Source organism: Rhea pennata, chromosome 12 (genome assembly GCF_028389875.1).
Source record: "Rhea pennata isolate bPtePen1 chromosome 12, bPtePen1.pri, whole genome shotgun sequence".
Classification (NCBI taxonomy): domain Eukaryota; kingdom Metazoa; phylum Chordata; class Aves; order Rheiformes; family Rheidae; genus Rhea; species Rhea pennata.
The window spans coordinates 12,991,975-13,007,503 of NC_084674.1; the positions used below are offsets into that span (position 1 = coordinate 12,991,975).

General features: G+C 55.7%; 1 protein-coding gene across 2 annotated transcripts in view; it reads right to left on the reverse strand.

Annotated features, from left to right (window-relative positions):
• The window catches only part of PLXNA1 (plexin A1), a 161,873-nt gene extending 146,945 nt beyond the window's left edge, over positions 1 to 14,928 (reverse strand). For both annotated transcript variants that reach the window (XM_062585859.1, XM_062585860.1), the window contains exon 1: positions 14,835 to 14,928. The gene's annotated coding sequence lies outside the window, so the exon portion shown is untranslated. The remainder of the gene's footprint in view (positions 1 to 14,834) is intronic.
• Between the last annotated feature and the right edge of the window lie 601 nt (positions 14,929 to 15,529).

Consider the following 15,529-nt stretch of genomic DNA (forward strand, 5'->3'; position numbering starts at 1 on the left):
CTGGTACACATCCATGCACCACAGGCATCAGAGAGGAAATGGGCTCACAGGGTGTCCACTGGCACCACAGATACCTTCACACACCAGCACCTTCAAACACATCTCTTGGGCTGATGTTTGATTTGGGGAGCATGACTGTGCAACCTGCCCTTCTGGTCAACAGCTCTTCCTAACAACCATATCTTGGCCCATCAACCCAGGGGTGGACACCATCACTCCAAAGGTTTGCAGCCAGGAAACTAATTCAGCCTTTTATCTGTCAAACCTAGGATGGGAAACAAAAGATACTCAAAAAACAGGGGGGGGGGAAGAGCCTCCCTCTCCTTATCACTGATCTCTGACTTAATCCATACAGGGATAATCTGCTCCTGGCTCAACACAATAAGGCTGATTCCCACCAGGGAGTGGCACAGGTAGGAAATATGGCCCCTGGTGACTGACTGCTTGGCTCTGCCAGGACCTGGTGACTGGGCAATTCACCAGGCAAATCACTAAAAAGACAGCCAACATCACACCATCAGCTCTGCACATGAAAAAGGCAGGGTTGCACCTCACTTGAGGGCACCATTGATGGCCAGCACAGCAGAAAGCTGAGCAGAGCAGGGCAGCCAGCTTTTAACTGTGCTATTGGACTTGCCAGACAGATCCTGAGGCCGCTGAGTAGACCTTGAAGAGCTCTGCTCAAGGAGCAGGGAGGCAGCCAGGTCTCATAAAAAAAAGGATTCCAGGAATGGGAATAGGTCACGATAGCTTTGGAGACAGAGTGAGAGCAGCCTTTACCCTTCTGGGAAAAGGCTGCGAATCCAAACCAGCCCCAGCCCAGAGCTGGGCAGGAAACTGCCCGGAAACATAATCAGTCTCTCGCCAGCCCTTTTGCCCAGCCCCAAGAGCAGCTCTCTGTGCACACAGGAAGGATACTCTGGTAGAAAGGATCAGCTGAGGGATGACAGCCATGCCCATACACCAAGTGATCTAACCCAGCCCCCCGTAGCAGTGATTTTCTGCAACTAGCCCAGGCAGGTGAAGCACAACGGGATGGTGAGGTCTCACTCCCTTGGCAAAGCAGCCACAAGGGACAGGGCTGCACAAAGCCCATGACCCCAGAGTGACAGACAGACAAGCAACCAAGAGCGGTATGAGGCTTACGTGACTCAAACCAAAAGCAAACCACAGCACAACCACAGCGCTATCTGCACCGCGTGGGGAGAGAAACAATACAGCAAACACTGTCGCAAGGAGATTACCATCTAAATGAAACTTGATTTATGCACCAGCAACACACCACAGAGAGAGGAAAAGAAATAGGGAAAGGCAGCAGAGGCAGAAGCAGGAGCACAGTTATAGTGTGGGAACACCAAACCAGAGCATTGCTCTGCTGGGACAAGGGAGCAGGACAGGGAAATCATTTTCTCAGTGCATTTCTAATTATTCATCGCTTCTATTTCTGGGAGCTGGTAGGAGAGCCAAAGGTCAGACTGCTGTGACAAAACAGGGTTAGAAAGCACAACAGGAGATTCCCAAATTAATTTAGGGAACTATTACGCAGGGGCTGGAACAAAAGCAAAGCGAGGCAGAACTGGGGTGAGCGGAGAGCAGACGGATGATAGTCTGCAGAACTCCACAGAGACTTCTGGTCCTAAATATATTTTAGCAGCAAGATCTTGTCCCAGTGCCCTGACACCAGTAGTGGCTTTGCCCAGTAAGATCTGCTGAAAGCAATCAGTGTTAAAAAAAAAAAAAAAAAAAAAAAAAAATGTAAGGTTGGTTTGTTTGCGTTGCTCTGTATGAAATGATTTGGGTTCCTGAGACCTGGGTCAAATTAAAGCAGGGGTCACCCCCACAGCCAATGAAGGCAGAAGGCAGCCCTGCAGAGCACAGACCTGCACAGCCCCATTTTGCCCCAGCAGTATCTGCGAGGGTGGCCAGGGAGGTGAGTCACGCTGGCCAAAGGCCACTTCCCTTCTCCTACACTGCTTCCAGCTCCGTGTAGAAGTCCCAGCACAACTAATGGCAGGGCTGGCATGCAGCAAGGTCCACACTTCAATCATGGCAGAGCTGCACCCAAGCTGCATCTCATCCTGAGGCAGAGACACCAGGGCAACCCTGGTCCCAGGGCAGCATCAGCTCTCCTCTGGCCGCACGCCAGCATGTCACAGGCCACTGGGATTAACATCTTGCTGTCTTCTTCGAGGACTGATTTCCCAGCTCCCCACTGCATGAGTTCGCCTACAGGAAGTGAGATCCCGCGCTGGAAACACGGCCACCAAAACTCATGGAAATCTCCGAACAGACATGCTGGAGCCAAGCCCAGGCCTGAAACGGGTTGCATTAAAATAATAGATCTCAGCCTGGGCTGTGCACGAATGCCAGCTCGAAGAGCAACGCAAACAGACCTAAAAATACATCCCATTATGCCGCCTGGGCAGCAAACTAAACGGCACAGAACATCCTGCAGCAGGGAGCAGCCCTGTGCACGGCCGGTTCAGCCCGCGGCCATGCAACCCGGAGCGGCCAGCGCACACGGGCAGCGCTGCCCGCGGCACAGCACGGCAGGCTTGTACTTATTTCGCATGTACACAAAGGGTTTTCTCTCACACACATGTATACATATATATACACATACACACATACATATGTAGAATACATATGTATGTGTGTGTGTGTATACATATATATATGCATATACATATATGTACGTATATACATATAAAATCTCGGGAAACCTGCTGTCAGAAGCAAAGCTGACAATGCAATTGCACAACCACCAAATCCACCCCAGTCCCTTTTATCCCATGCTGGGAAGGAAATTTGCTAGTGCTTTCACCTCAAAAGTGAGGAAGAGGCCTACATTGTTTTAGACGCCGGTCACAGCTGCTCTGTGAACTGGATTGGGCAGGAACTTCTGCCGGCCTCGCTGCGGCCAACGCTCACACACACACCAACTTCAAAAGAGCCTTTCATCAAAAAGCCATTGCCTTGCCCTGCAAATGCCGGCATCCCACTTGCTTGCTAGTAAAGAGATGGAAATGGGTTGCACCATCCTTCCCCTGAGGTTGTGGCTTCCCAATCCTGCTGTGCAGCCAGAAACCTGGGTTTGAGACGGGAGATTAAGCTTTGGGGAAACAGTCATCACTTTTGATAGCACAAAGCAGGACAACTGGGATGGAAAAAAACTTAACCTTAAAAGGCAAAGACCGGACTGAGCATTAAGGACCAGCTCTCCACTCATTCGGGGAGCGAGTCCAGAGCCAGCAACAGTGACAATGCTACAAAACAGCAATCTCCACCAGAACAACTGAAGCCACAGTTTGAAGCACACTGATGATCGCAACAGCGCAGATCCACCTCGTGCATGCGCTCAGCTCGCTCTCCCACTGTCACGGCTGCAGGCGGATGAGCTGAACATCATTAGAGACCCCCTCACTTGGCGGGCTCACATCGCAGCATCCACTCCATCAGCAACGGCACACACCTGGGTGAGCCCTGGATGACTACTGGAGCCGCAGGCAGACCTACAGCGCTAGCACTGGGAAAACATCCTTCTGCTCCAGGAGAAACTGCTCTCGAGGAGCTGAGATATGACTGTAAACTGCCCCAACAGTTTTACAGTCTCGCTAAAGAGGAGCGCTTTGGAAGAAAGCCTGGAAGACAGAACCGATGGGAATGAAAATCCTCATAAGTGACCCCCTGAAGGACAGGAGAAATGGGATCTAATGGGTCTTTATCTATAATCACTCTGAGTCACTTGCTGCTTTCAGCGATAGGAAACGGTCTGAGAAGGAACCAGCTCCATCTTCAAACGCACGAGCTGCCTGGCTGCCAATAATTAGCAAAAGGGAGAGAAAGAGAGGGGGGTGATTATATGGAGAAGAGAAAAGCCCCAGGCCACAGGAGAGTCAGTCTCACAATACATTTGGTATATTTTTAGGTTTGCCTGCCTGGGAAAAGCCTTGCAACAATAAGAAAAGGCTGGTGGTGTTACAGAGCTAGGAGCTGTACTACATATGCAATCATCTGCAACAAGGCTAAACTTTAACTCCTTCCTTCGCCACACACATTAATTTAAAACAATTGCTTAGGGAACTCTCTCCTGTTCCCCAGCTAGCAAGTGAGTGAAATCATTACAAATCTCATCCCTGGCTCAAACCAAACCCTGATGAAATCAATGGCAAGCTCTGAAGCAGCCCGACTCCAATCTCAATTACAATCACATGTATCAGGAAAATCTCTAGGGTCTTCAGAGCTCTCATTTCCTCCTGGGTCTCCTGCTATCCCACGGGCATGGGTGAGGGCAGCAGTCCTGCCGAGCCATCGCATGTGGACACAGCGGCTTCCGCTCCAGCTCTGGCAGGATTTCCTACGCAGCCTTGGGCAAGTAATTGAACCTCTTCTGTCCTGTCTGAGAAACACAACATGGAGAAGCAGTCATCTGTTGCTCAAGGGGACCTCATGAAGAGGTTTGAGCCTTCAGCCAAAGGGGCATAACAGAATTAGCAGCAAGGAGGGGGGGGGGGGGGAAGGCATTTTCTCAAGCACGCAATTCCCCCTCTCCAGCTCTCCACAAGAAGTCATATCGTACCAAGAAAAACTGATCTAGAGGCTACCACTTGCTCTCACATTTAAGAGACTGTACACTGCCCTGCAGAAAACCATTCCCAAGCAGGGCCATGAGCATTTCTGAGATAGAAACACGGCCTTCCCCACACCACAACATTACAAGGCAGAGCAAAGAGCAAGGACAGTTTCAGCAAGTCCAGCCAGCAGCACTTATCCTTTCCATGGAAACCAGGCACACTCTTACTCATATTCCCCCCCCAATTATGTTCACATCTCAGTGGCTGCCCCTTCCGTTATCTTCAGGTCACGCCTAGGTATCAAAGAACAGGCAGATCTGGGCTCCAGAAGGACTGCCAAGAGGTTTGCTTCATACAGCCCACAAGCTGGATAAGTATTTCCCATCAGGAAACTGCATCCCATTTTTCCCTTGAGCATCTGTAGCCAAGCCATGAAGACCAGGACTGTCTGATACTCGAGATGGAAACCAACACGCAGCCCACGGCCAACCAGCCGCCCACGGCACAGCCAGCTGCCTCCCCTCCCGCTTCGTGAGGCCACGACGCTCGCCAGCAGCCAGGGCTGCGCGCACAACATCTCATCTCGACTGAGGGCCGATCGGAGCCCGTCGGCGCAATCCACGCGGGGAGGTACGATCTCTGCAGCCCGCTGCTTGCAAAGCCCAAACCAGCCAAACCCCGCGCAGCGCTCGCCGCAGCCCTGCGCGCGGATCAGGCAGCGGGGAGCTAACAAGGCAGCCAGGCCACGCGCGGCAGGCTGAGCGCTCGGCTCGAGGGGAAAGGAGCCCGCAGAAAACAGGGGGCTCAGAATGACCTGAATTAAGATACGCAGCAGAACAGCGTTGGCTCCTGCTTCCGGATCAGAAGGATTTGGGGTGATAAAGCCCAGCCCCAAATCGAGCAAAGCAAAGAATATTGCGAGAGGGTGCAGGATTTCATGGAAAGTATCAACACACATGGGGCAAACTATGTGCACCTCACACATCCTACCAGGCTGTTGCACTGTGCAAGTGTCCTGAAAGCTAGCCCTGCTGGCAGGTCACCTCAAGTCCCACTAGACCCACAGAGAGCCAGAAGGAGACCTGCAAGCCAGATCTCCCAACAGCCTGCAGAGAAGTTCAACAAGAGAGGTCCTCTTGCCACCAGTTTCCTTCCCTTAGCTGACCTAGCTTCCAAACAGCTCACGGACACACTGAATGCACATTGCCTCCCCAAAAGTACATCTGCAGCTGGGGTTGGCTGCAGCCTCCTGGGCTCTGCACCCCTTCCCTGGCTCCCTGTCCCACCACTCTGCAGCAGGCCTGCTCCCTGCCATGGCAAACCTCTCCAAGGAGCAGAGCGTGCTTCCCAGAGGCCCCAGCTATTTTGAGCTTAGCTCATTAACGGTTCGGCTCCCTCAACAGCCTCATTTTGGAAAGGTCAGGAGGCAAAAGCAGCACCCAAGGAACATGCACAAAGCCGCAATCGCAACCCGTCTTTTGCTTCTGCAGCTCTTGCCTTGTGGCTCCAATATCACATGCCATTTCCCCCCCCCCCCAACGTAGGATTTTTTTTTTTATTATTTTGTATTGCTCTACTCCTTAAAGCCTAGCTGGGGGCAGGCTTTGCCCTGCATATAGCTTTGCCCTCCCCTAGATCTGACCAGCCCCTCATGTCAACCAAGATCAGCTTCGGGGAGAAGCTGTGGGAGCAGCGCAGCCCCTCGGGCTGCTACCACCAAGCACCCTCAGCCCAGCTGCGGCCCCACCGCCCGGGCTCCGTCGCAGGCCCAGGGGACCGCGCTGCCAGGCACACGCTAACATGCTCCCCGCTCCCCAACTCTGCTGCTTTGCAGCCTCTACCAAGCCAGGGCAGCCACAGGCACGAGCCGACGGCTCTCCCCTCCTCGGATCGATACACCTCTTGCAGCTTGGTTCTCCGGGGAGGCCTTTTCTCTCTCTCTCTTGAACACATGCACGTGCCTCCCCACTTTGTAACCTACCCGGTACACAGCGATCCCAGCCTCCGCAAAGCCAGCGGGAGAGCTCTGCCTTCCCCAAACCTCAGAGCCAATCCGAGCAGCCTCCCAACGAAGGGCTTGGACCGGAGGCTTTCCGTTTGCTGGATCTGCCCTGCTCCTGACAGGGCGACGCGGCTCCGGCGTTGTTTTAATTCAGCACGAGTCCGGGCTGCTGCCGAGCCTCCCGCTCCTTTGCCCAGCCCCGCGCTGACACCAGCGTTCCTGCAGTCACGTGGCGAGCGGAGCGCTGCCGCCGGCGCGCAGAGCCCGCTTCAGCCCAGTTAGAACAGCTAGGGGTCCACCAACTTCTCCTCTCCCCCAAAAGCGATCTCCCCACCCCTAGCTAACCCTCAAGCTGAATCCGATTTTCCTTTCCTCGAGACCCCGCGTTCGCCCCCCTCCTCCTTTAAGCAATCGCTTTGCAGCAGGCTCTGTCCCAGCCCGGCTCACTGCTCCCGAAGCGCTGGGCAAACCAACGGAGAAGGGCCCTAGGAAGGCAAGCCAGATCTCAAAGCTGCTTCCATTTCAAAGGTCCTGGCTCTGCACAGCTCCGAGTTTTGTTTGCCCAAGGTGGAGCTGACCTGGGAGCAGTGAGACAGCCCAAGAGCTAGCAGCGTCTCGCTCAACAGCGAGACGGACAGCGAAGGAAACGGAGAGGGAGAAGCGCCTGAAAGCGATCCAACAGCAACAAAACAGAGGGGAAACTCTGCTTTGAGCGACTAACAGAGGCTTCATTCGAACACAGGATGGGCCGCGAGTATCCAATAAAAACAGCGAGGCGCACGCATGCACAGAGTCAAAGGCTGCGCCTGCCCTCCGCGCTCCTGCCGGCAGCGCTGCAAAGAGGCGCGAGCCCCGAGCGGCAGCGCAGCCCCGCACGCGGACACGGCGCGCCAGGACGCTTCCACCCGAGAGCGTGTCTGCCTGGGACCGGGGGGGGGGGGGTTTAACCCCAGCACACCTGGCCAAAGCAAACTCTGAAGCGTGGATGCAACACGTCCAGGACCCAGCTGCCTCCCCGCGCTTAGCGAGCTGTCCTGGCCAGAGGGGACGTGTGCATTTTCTGCTGCCTGCCAATCCCCTGCCAAAAACTCACTTTCTGCTAATGGAAGCGGCTGAAAGGTGCCTTCAGCAAGTGACGTCACCCTGCAGACAGCCAGGGAGCAGCTCGGCTCTGCACCGCGGCACGGCACGAGCGAGGGGTGAGACGCCCCGTGGCACCAAGCCCCAGCTCCGGCCTGGCAGCCGGGGCACTTGCAGCACCTGCACGGCCCCGTGCAAGCTCACACGAGTCCCGCGTGCATCCCACCACCCCTCCCCGTGCTACACCGTGCGGGGCAGGACTTCTCCCGTGTGCGCCAGCCAGCCAGCCCAGGGGCACCGCTGCCACACAAATAATAAAAATCAGCAGCTCGTGCGGATTTAAGCCAGGCCTGCCGGAGGCTTTACGGGCTCGCCGACACACACGGGTGGCTCAGCGCAGGCTCTGCTTGGGAAGCGGAGCTGATCTCTCACCCGCCTGCCTTCCTGCGTCTCTCCTCCCCCATTTCTTCCCAATGACATCAGCCTGAAAAACAGGTTCTTGACTTCTGAAGAGCTCATCAGACAGTTTATTGTCCTGCTAAAGCGAGCAAAGCCCCCCGCACCGTCGATGGAAATGATGTAGTCCTGGAGGAGCAGGACCCAGCGATAAGCGGCCGCGGGCTGACGCGTAACAGCCCGTGATCCTGTTTGCATGCCAGCACTTCTAGGAATAAAAATGACTGAGCAGGAGACGGGGGTGGAAGGAGTGTGACACTGCTGCACGGGAGAATGAATTTTAAACGTTTTATGAAGGCCTCGGCAGCTCTGAGCTTCCCAGCTACAAACGCCAGAGCTCACCTTACCAGAGCGCCACGTGCCGAGGGAATTACGCTCTCCCTTCTGCAGCGGGAATAATCTCCGGCCTTCCCTCCTGCCCTTGCCACAGGCTCTCACAAGGCTGTCCGTGCAGCTTAGCCTCACAGTCTGCCTGAGATCTGGTTAAGCACCACTACCCCGGTTTTACAAACGAGAAAGGGAGGGTCAGTTGGCCCAGGACGAATCCCTGCAAAATACACAATCTCCCAAGCTTGAGCTCCTGCCTTGGCTCCATCAACACTCAGGCACGAGGCAGCCCGATCCACCGAGCGAGACACAAAAGCCGAAAACCCAGGCCAGCTCGCGGGCTCTCCTGCTTCCCAGAGTCAGACAGCAAATCTGCAGCAAGGCCAGAACAAGACGGCAGGTCCAAACACCACCCAGCAAAGCCTTCAGAGGGCTGCAACGCCGGATTCTGACTAACGGGGAAAATTATTCGGCAAAGTGTCCCCTGTGCACCAGCCAAGCTCCAAGACTATTTTTAAACTCCTAAAATATTTTTGGGTTTTCCTTTTCCCCTGTTGAAACTAACAGTCTGCACAGGAAGACTGGAACAACGGCCTATATATAAAGCACTGCTGAATGCACAAAGCAAACAACTTATTGCCATTATAATTACCTTAGATGTTATCTGCAGCTCTAACAGGGTCGGCATTTGCAGAAGGAAATGTGGCTTTCGCATTGCATTGCACAGAGTCATTTGAAACACGAGATAATCCCTCCTCCCATCCCTGCCAGAAGAGCCGGCCACCAGCAGCACCCGCTCCCACCAGCGGCCGCAGACAAGATGAAAGAAGCCAGCAGGCATCTGGGCACCTACATCGCATGGGAAACTTCTTCCCTGAACATCGGCACCGACCGGCATCCGCCTCTCCGCTCGCAAGGGATTTGGTTCTGCAAGAGCCTGAATATTTTGACACACAAGCAGTTGCTTAACTAAGCACATAAGGCAAAGGGACTCTCAGAGCTTCTACAATTACACAAACGCTTCAAGATTTGCCTGGATTGGGGCCAGAGGCCCCACATCGCAGAGGATCAGGCCCCGGATACAAGCGGGGAGAAAGCGCAAGGCATAGAGAGACACTGGAGTCAGTTCAGACAGCAAGGATCTAAGCCGACTTCCTGTTAATGGTATTAAAACAAGCCTCTCTCCTAACCCCTCGTACGCTGGACTGCAGCTCTGCTTCACTGAACTCTTAAGAAAACATGAATCACTCAACATTTATCAGTTCAAAACACCCGTGCAATTAACAAGATTTTTTTTCCCTCCAGTATAATTATATACATTTTAATGCAATTACCACCCCTGTATTTTGTACATTAAACAGTAGGCAACCAAAGGAAGAGAGAGACTTTATTTTTCTTGGCTGAGCATTTCTGAAAATAATAGTACACTGCAAAACAGCTTTGGTAGAAAGGTTTTATCTCTACAAGAGAAAGCGGGGTGGTGGGGGAAGGACTCAGAAAACAGAAGGGCGGAACAAGAGAACTGCTGAAAGGAAAGCAAAATTGCAAAGTCCATCTATGCCGTTCTCACTTGCCTGTCACTACGTGCAGCCACACGTGGGAAGCGCCCCTGACACCACGGGCAGGTCCTGGAAGTATCCCCTGTGCCCCAGCGCCTGCCTCCATCCTCCGCAGCCCAAGAGAAGGAAAACCCAATCAAGCAAATGGTCATCGGATGCTGGGCCCCCAAAGCCGGGGTCATTAGCCAGATTAAAGTTCCCGAGCTCCGGCCAGCAGCACCGATAGCAAAGTGCAGCTAAACTGCCCAAATTGGATTACTACTACAGCTCGGTCTCCATGCCAAGTTGACCGGCAGATTGCGGGATACTCGAGACAGCGCACGCTCCCAGTGCCCCGAGGCCGATCTGTGAGCTGCCGGCAGGGAGACGCAGGAGAGGCTGGGGAGGAGACGAGACAGCAGATAGCCGGGCGGCTGCTCAGCCCCACGGACGCAGAGGAGACGGTCCCCGCACAGCGGGCTCCCCGGAGCACGCAGCCTGTCACCCGTATTGCTGCAATGCTCTCACCTCCAGGCACTTTCTCCAGCTAAAGCCCTTGCAACGCTTCGCTCAACAAGCGGAGAAGACAGCTGGATGCAGCAAGGACCTGTCCCACTTGCAGCATGTTGCATCTCAGTACCAGGACCCAAAACCTACCCCAGAGACGACCAAGCACCAACCCACGGAGCAGGGGGCACGCAGCTCCCTTTGCTGCAAAGGCCAGGCCACTCCAGAATACGTTCACCCTCAGGAGAGAGGGTTCATCCGAATTAGTCTGCCTTATGTCACACTTGTCACTCAAGGAGGTTTAAGAGGAGAAAGGAGCAGAAGCCTTTATATTCGAGGGCAAGCTTGACAGTCAGGACATGGAGTTTGTTCTACAGACTCAAACATCTCAGCACATAGGCAACAAGAAGGCGTGCCAAGCCTTTGCCGAAGGGAAAATAAACTTATGAGTGTTTTTAATTCAGGTTTTAAATGGTGACTTCCCCCTGGAACAAAGGCTGGAGACAACCGTAGGAATGGATGCTCTGAAGAGCAACACAGACACCGTCTGGGTTCCTGGATGTGCTCCCACCAGCAGGTTCGAAGACGTGTGTTTTGGCTACACAACACACCGAGAGCAGGGAAGATGAGCCATATCTGCCCGTACCTGGCACAGACGCCATCAGAATTTATTTACTGACTCGAGCTTTCTCCTCCATGATACACATGACATTTGCTCAAACCTAACTTCCAAGTAGAGCTGGAGGAACACGTTGTGGCGTTTACACGCGCTGTTCTGCTCTGCCAGAACTAAGACAAGGCATGGGCTGAGGCTGTGTGCCAGATATGGCATCAAAACACACCAACACCTTCCCTAGAGATCATATTTGTAGTGGGAATTTTTTTATAGTACAGCCTAGAACATTTTACAGCTACAGCCCTAGAAGAAACAACCAGACACCCCAGCACCAAAAGCTGGCAAACGCCTGTTCCTCCTAATTTCCTATGGAGTCACAGGCACACAGCACCTTGCAGGGGAAACGGGCCCCTGCCCAAAACTGGGACAGGGCAGGAACCCAGGGCCACGTTGAACTGAACACCCAATCACTTGGGTTTCCCAGCACAGCGGGCTTTCCTCCGCATGTGTGGCACACCACAAGGCAGGTCACTAGTCAAAAACCAGTCAGAAGCACTCTGAACACTAGTTTTTTCTATAAAGCTCAGAAATACCTAATGACGCAATTTGGAGCAAACGCTAATGGATCACAGAGCTCTGCACACATATGTCCTACCAGTCCAGGTCCCAAGTTAGTGCAAAACCTGAGATTGCAGGGAGCCCATGCCCACCTTCCCACTGCTGCACAGAGCGACAGCAGCACCCTTGCTGCCTTGCCTTCCCCAAGGTCCATCTTCTTCCAGTGTGCCAAAAGGCACGACTGACCAACTCACTCACCAACGCAAGCAACTGCAGCACTGAACGCTTCAGTTGGAGACGCAAAGGTGGCCAAAATAAAAACACCACAGCACGCAGCAGAGGTCTGCTCCCAAAGGCAAGACTCCCCCGACTTTGCAGAGAGCCTGACAGCACGAGCACTGCAGCACCAGGCTCCTCGGTTTGGAAATTCGCAGCTCGGGGCTGAGCCAAGCTCCCGCCGGCGGGTAACGCTACAGCCGGGAGCAAGTCAGATGGCAACAAAGGCCCCGACCTGCTCCGAGCCTGGAGAATAAATACCTACAGGTTTCCTTCATTAAGACCAATCCCAGGGCCACACTCTTCTCTTTGCTCAACGGACGTGCAACACGCAGTAATGCTACTGAAATGCATTGCCCAGCCTGCCGTTTTCACCCCACGAGCAGAGCAGGGGCCGGCCCCAGCGGCTCCCAGCGGGGGCTGCGGCTGGCGCGGCTCGGGATGGAGGAGGGGAGGCAGCCCTGCCTGCCAGCACGGCTTTTATTACCCTCTTCCATTCCAGCAGTGCAGCGCTCTCGCTAAACAGCCTGCATGTCCCTCTGTCCCATCCCTGATACAGTTAGGAGGAGTTTGTTTATCTTTTTCAGGGCCCTCTGCCTCCGACAGGAAAAGCGCTTTGTTTTACAGACAGGGGCACGGGGCTGTTTTCTGTGGCTACATGCACAGCCCAAACATGCACAAAGGTCCACTCCGGTGCTCGACTCCAAATCTTTCCAATTTGTGGGAAAAAAAAAGGCCAAAAGGGTAAACTTCAGGCCTGCCTCCATCCTCCCCCCCAAAGAGCTCCAGCTACAAGTGATACAAGTACCAATACTGCTGTGCTAACAAAAGAAAAATGCCATCGAAACTAATCTTCGGAGTACCAAACGCAGCACAGAAAGCCCAGCCCCAAATGGTGCAAGACCCAACCCGCCCCCAGCTGCTGCTTCCCTACAACTCCATCAGGGAAGAACATCCATCCCCATGCACGTCCACCCGCACTTAATCCGAGCGGACGGCTTCTCCCTAAGGGTCGGCATGGGGACTTTCCAAGGCACACATGGATCGGGACTGGGAAGCGCTGTATCCTCGTCCCTTTTTGCCTGTATTTCACCCTGCCGTACGATCGCATATTCTGAATTTAAACTTCCTCACCACCCACACAGCCCGGTATTGTCTCGCTGCTGCCAGCACTATAATTTACTAATATCAGAAGACTGAGACGAGGCAAACAGGCAGAAGCAAAAACCTTCCCTCTCGGTAACCACTTAAGACATTATCTGCACATCATCCCAGAGTCTTCTGCCCCACTGAATTTCCCCAGCTTCTCTATGTTTCTACCGCATTCGGTCTCCAGTGTCTTGAGAGAGATACATCAAGTCACTCATTTTACCCACTGAGTATATACAAAAGACCCTGAGATTGTTCAGGAAGCAATTAGCCGCTGTTCAGAGGAAAATGGTGTTTTCAAATGGATAACCTTTGATGTAGTCAATAGCCTTGTCTCCTTTTCCTTTTTATTTTTTTTTTTTTTTTTTTGCAGCCTCTCACGAAAGAAAAAAAAAATCAAGAAAAAGGCTAATAATTCACTCCGATACAGACCTCGCTCTGCCAGAATGGATTTTACCTCAAGCCCAAGGAAAAAGCAGCTTCAAAAACGCGGCTCGTGTCCCCAACTTTTCTCCCCTCCACGTCCCAGAGCACAGGAGAAGGATCATGAATATTCATCTGCGCGTTAGCAGGTTCTGCTTTTGTTTTGTCCTCCCTAAAGCACGGGGAAGGGGGGAGCTAACAAGTGAGGTTAATGCCTGTCTTTTCTTTCCCATCCATCTCCTCTTTAACCAGTGACCTTCATGTTAAGTCCTGTTTACACACCACCCCTCCTCCCCGGGCTCCCACACACACCAGCACTCCACCGGGGCAGAAACAAGAATTTCCCCGCAAGAAGGACACGGTAAAAGAAAGGATTTCGGGATTTATTTCAGCGTGCCACAGAGATTTTGCAAATCCCTCCTCGCTAGCACACTGGAGCCGCCCGTGTGCGTTTGCAGGCATCAGCAGGGCGGATATACGAAAGGGAAAGGGGCGAGGGACAGAAGGCGGGCAGACAGACAGACGGCACCGTTACCATTCGAGGCACGGGACGCGCACCGGCACGCAGCCCCGGGCACAGGCACCGCACCCGCGGTACGCGAGGCGCCGCGCACCTCCGCCGAAGTACACAGCGAGCGCCGCACCGGGAAGGCTTCGCGGCGCGGCTGACAGCCCGCGCGGCGAGCCGCCCCGGCGGAGCATCCCCGCGCGACCGCGGAGGCTCCGCGGGCTTCGCCGCCAGCCCCAGCCGGGGCGTCCTGCCCCGCGGCCGCCGGCGCCCGCTCACGCAGCGGGGACACGTACCGGCGGGCTCCGGGCGATGCGGCAGCGGCTGCGCGAAGCAAACCCCGCGGAGCCCCACGGCGGGCGGCCCCACGGCTGCGCCCCGCGCGGAGGCACCCGCCAGCCCGCGGGGGCTGCTCCGCCCGCACGCCTTCGCCTGCCCCAAAATCACCGCCGGCTGCAGCCCGCGGCGCTCCGAGCCGGCGCTGCCCCAGGGCCAGGAGCCCCCCGACGGCGCCCCGCGAACGCCCCGCTCGGAGCGCAATGCGGGCTCGCCCCAGCCCCGCAGCCGCGGCCCGCCCCGCGCTCCCGCAGCGCGGCGGCCCCGCCAGCCCGGTTCGGCCCGGCGCAGCCCGACGGGCCGGCACTGCCCTGCCCGGGCAAGCCCCGCTTCGCCTGATTTTTATTTATTTTCCCCTTTTTCTAAAGAGGGTGCGGGGAAAACGCAATCCCGACCCCCTCCCCCTTCTCCACGCCCCGAGCACGCACAAAAAGCAGATGCGCGCACCGCGCCCGCGGAGGAAAGTTGCAATCGGGTTACTCACGCCTTGGATCGCCGCTCGCCGCAGCCGTGCCAGCCATAATTGCATTCCACACCGAGCCGCCCGCCGCCGCCGCCGCCCCCCTTCCTCTCCTCTCCTCTCCTCCTTCTCCTCTTCGTCTTCGTCTTCCTCCTCCTCTTCCTCCCCGCCCTCCCCCCCGCGCCGCCGCCGCCGCCGCCCGGGGCTCCGCGCCCGCCTCGCTCGCGCCGCCGCCGCCGCCGCTGCCCCGCATGAATGGGACGGCGGCGCGGGGCCCCGACGGAACGCCCGCCCGCCGCGCGCGCCCCCGCGGCCCGCGCACGCGCACGCCGCCCCGCCGCGGGGGCGCGGAGGGAGGGAGGGGGCGGCGGCGCCCGTGCGCGCCTCCAGGGGGCGCCGCGGCTCGGCCGCGCCGCTGCGCCGCGGAGGCGGAGGGAGAGGGAAGGCGGGGGAGGCGCCCTGTCCTCCCCCCCCCTTAAAAGGGCGATGCGCGAGGGGAGGCGGTTTAAAAGCGGCCACGGCGCGGGTGGGGCTGCGCTGCCGCGGTGGGAGAGAGTAAATCCCAGTAGCAGCGGGGTGTCCCCACCACCACCAGTCCTACCACTACTCCCACCGCCACCACGGTGCGCACGTGGGACCTTACCCGTGCTGAATCTCCACAGCACTGGGGACACCGGAGCAGAGGGGCAGCGGTGCCCCGGTTCCTCACCCCACAGGTC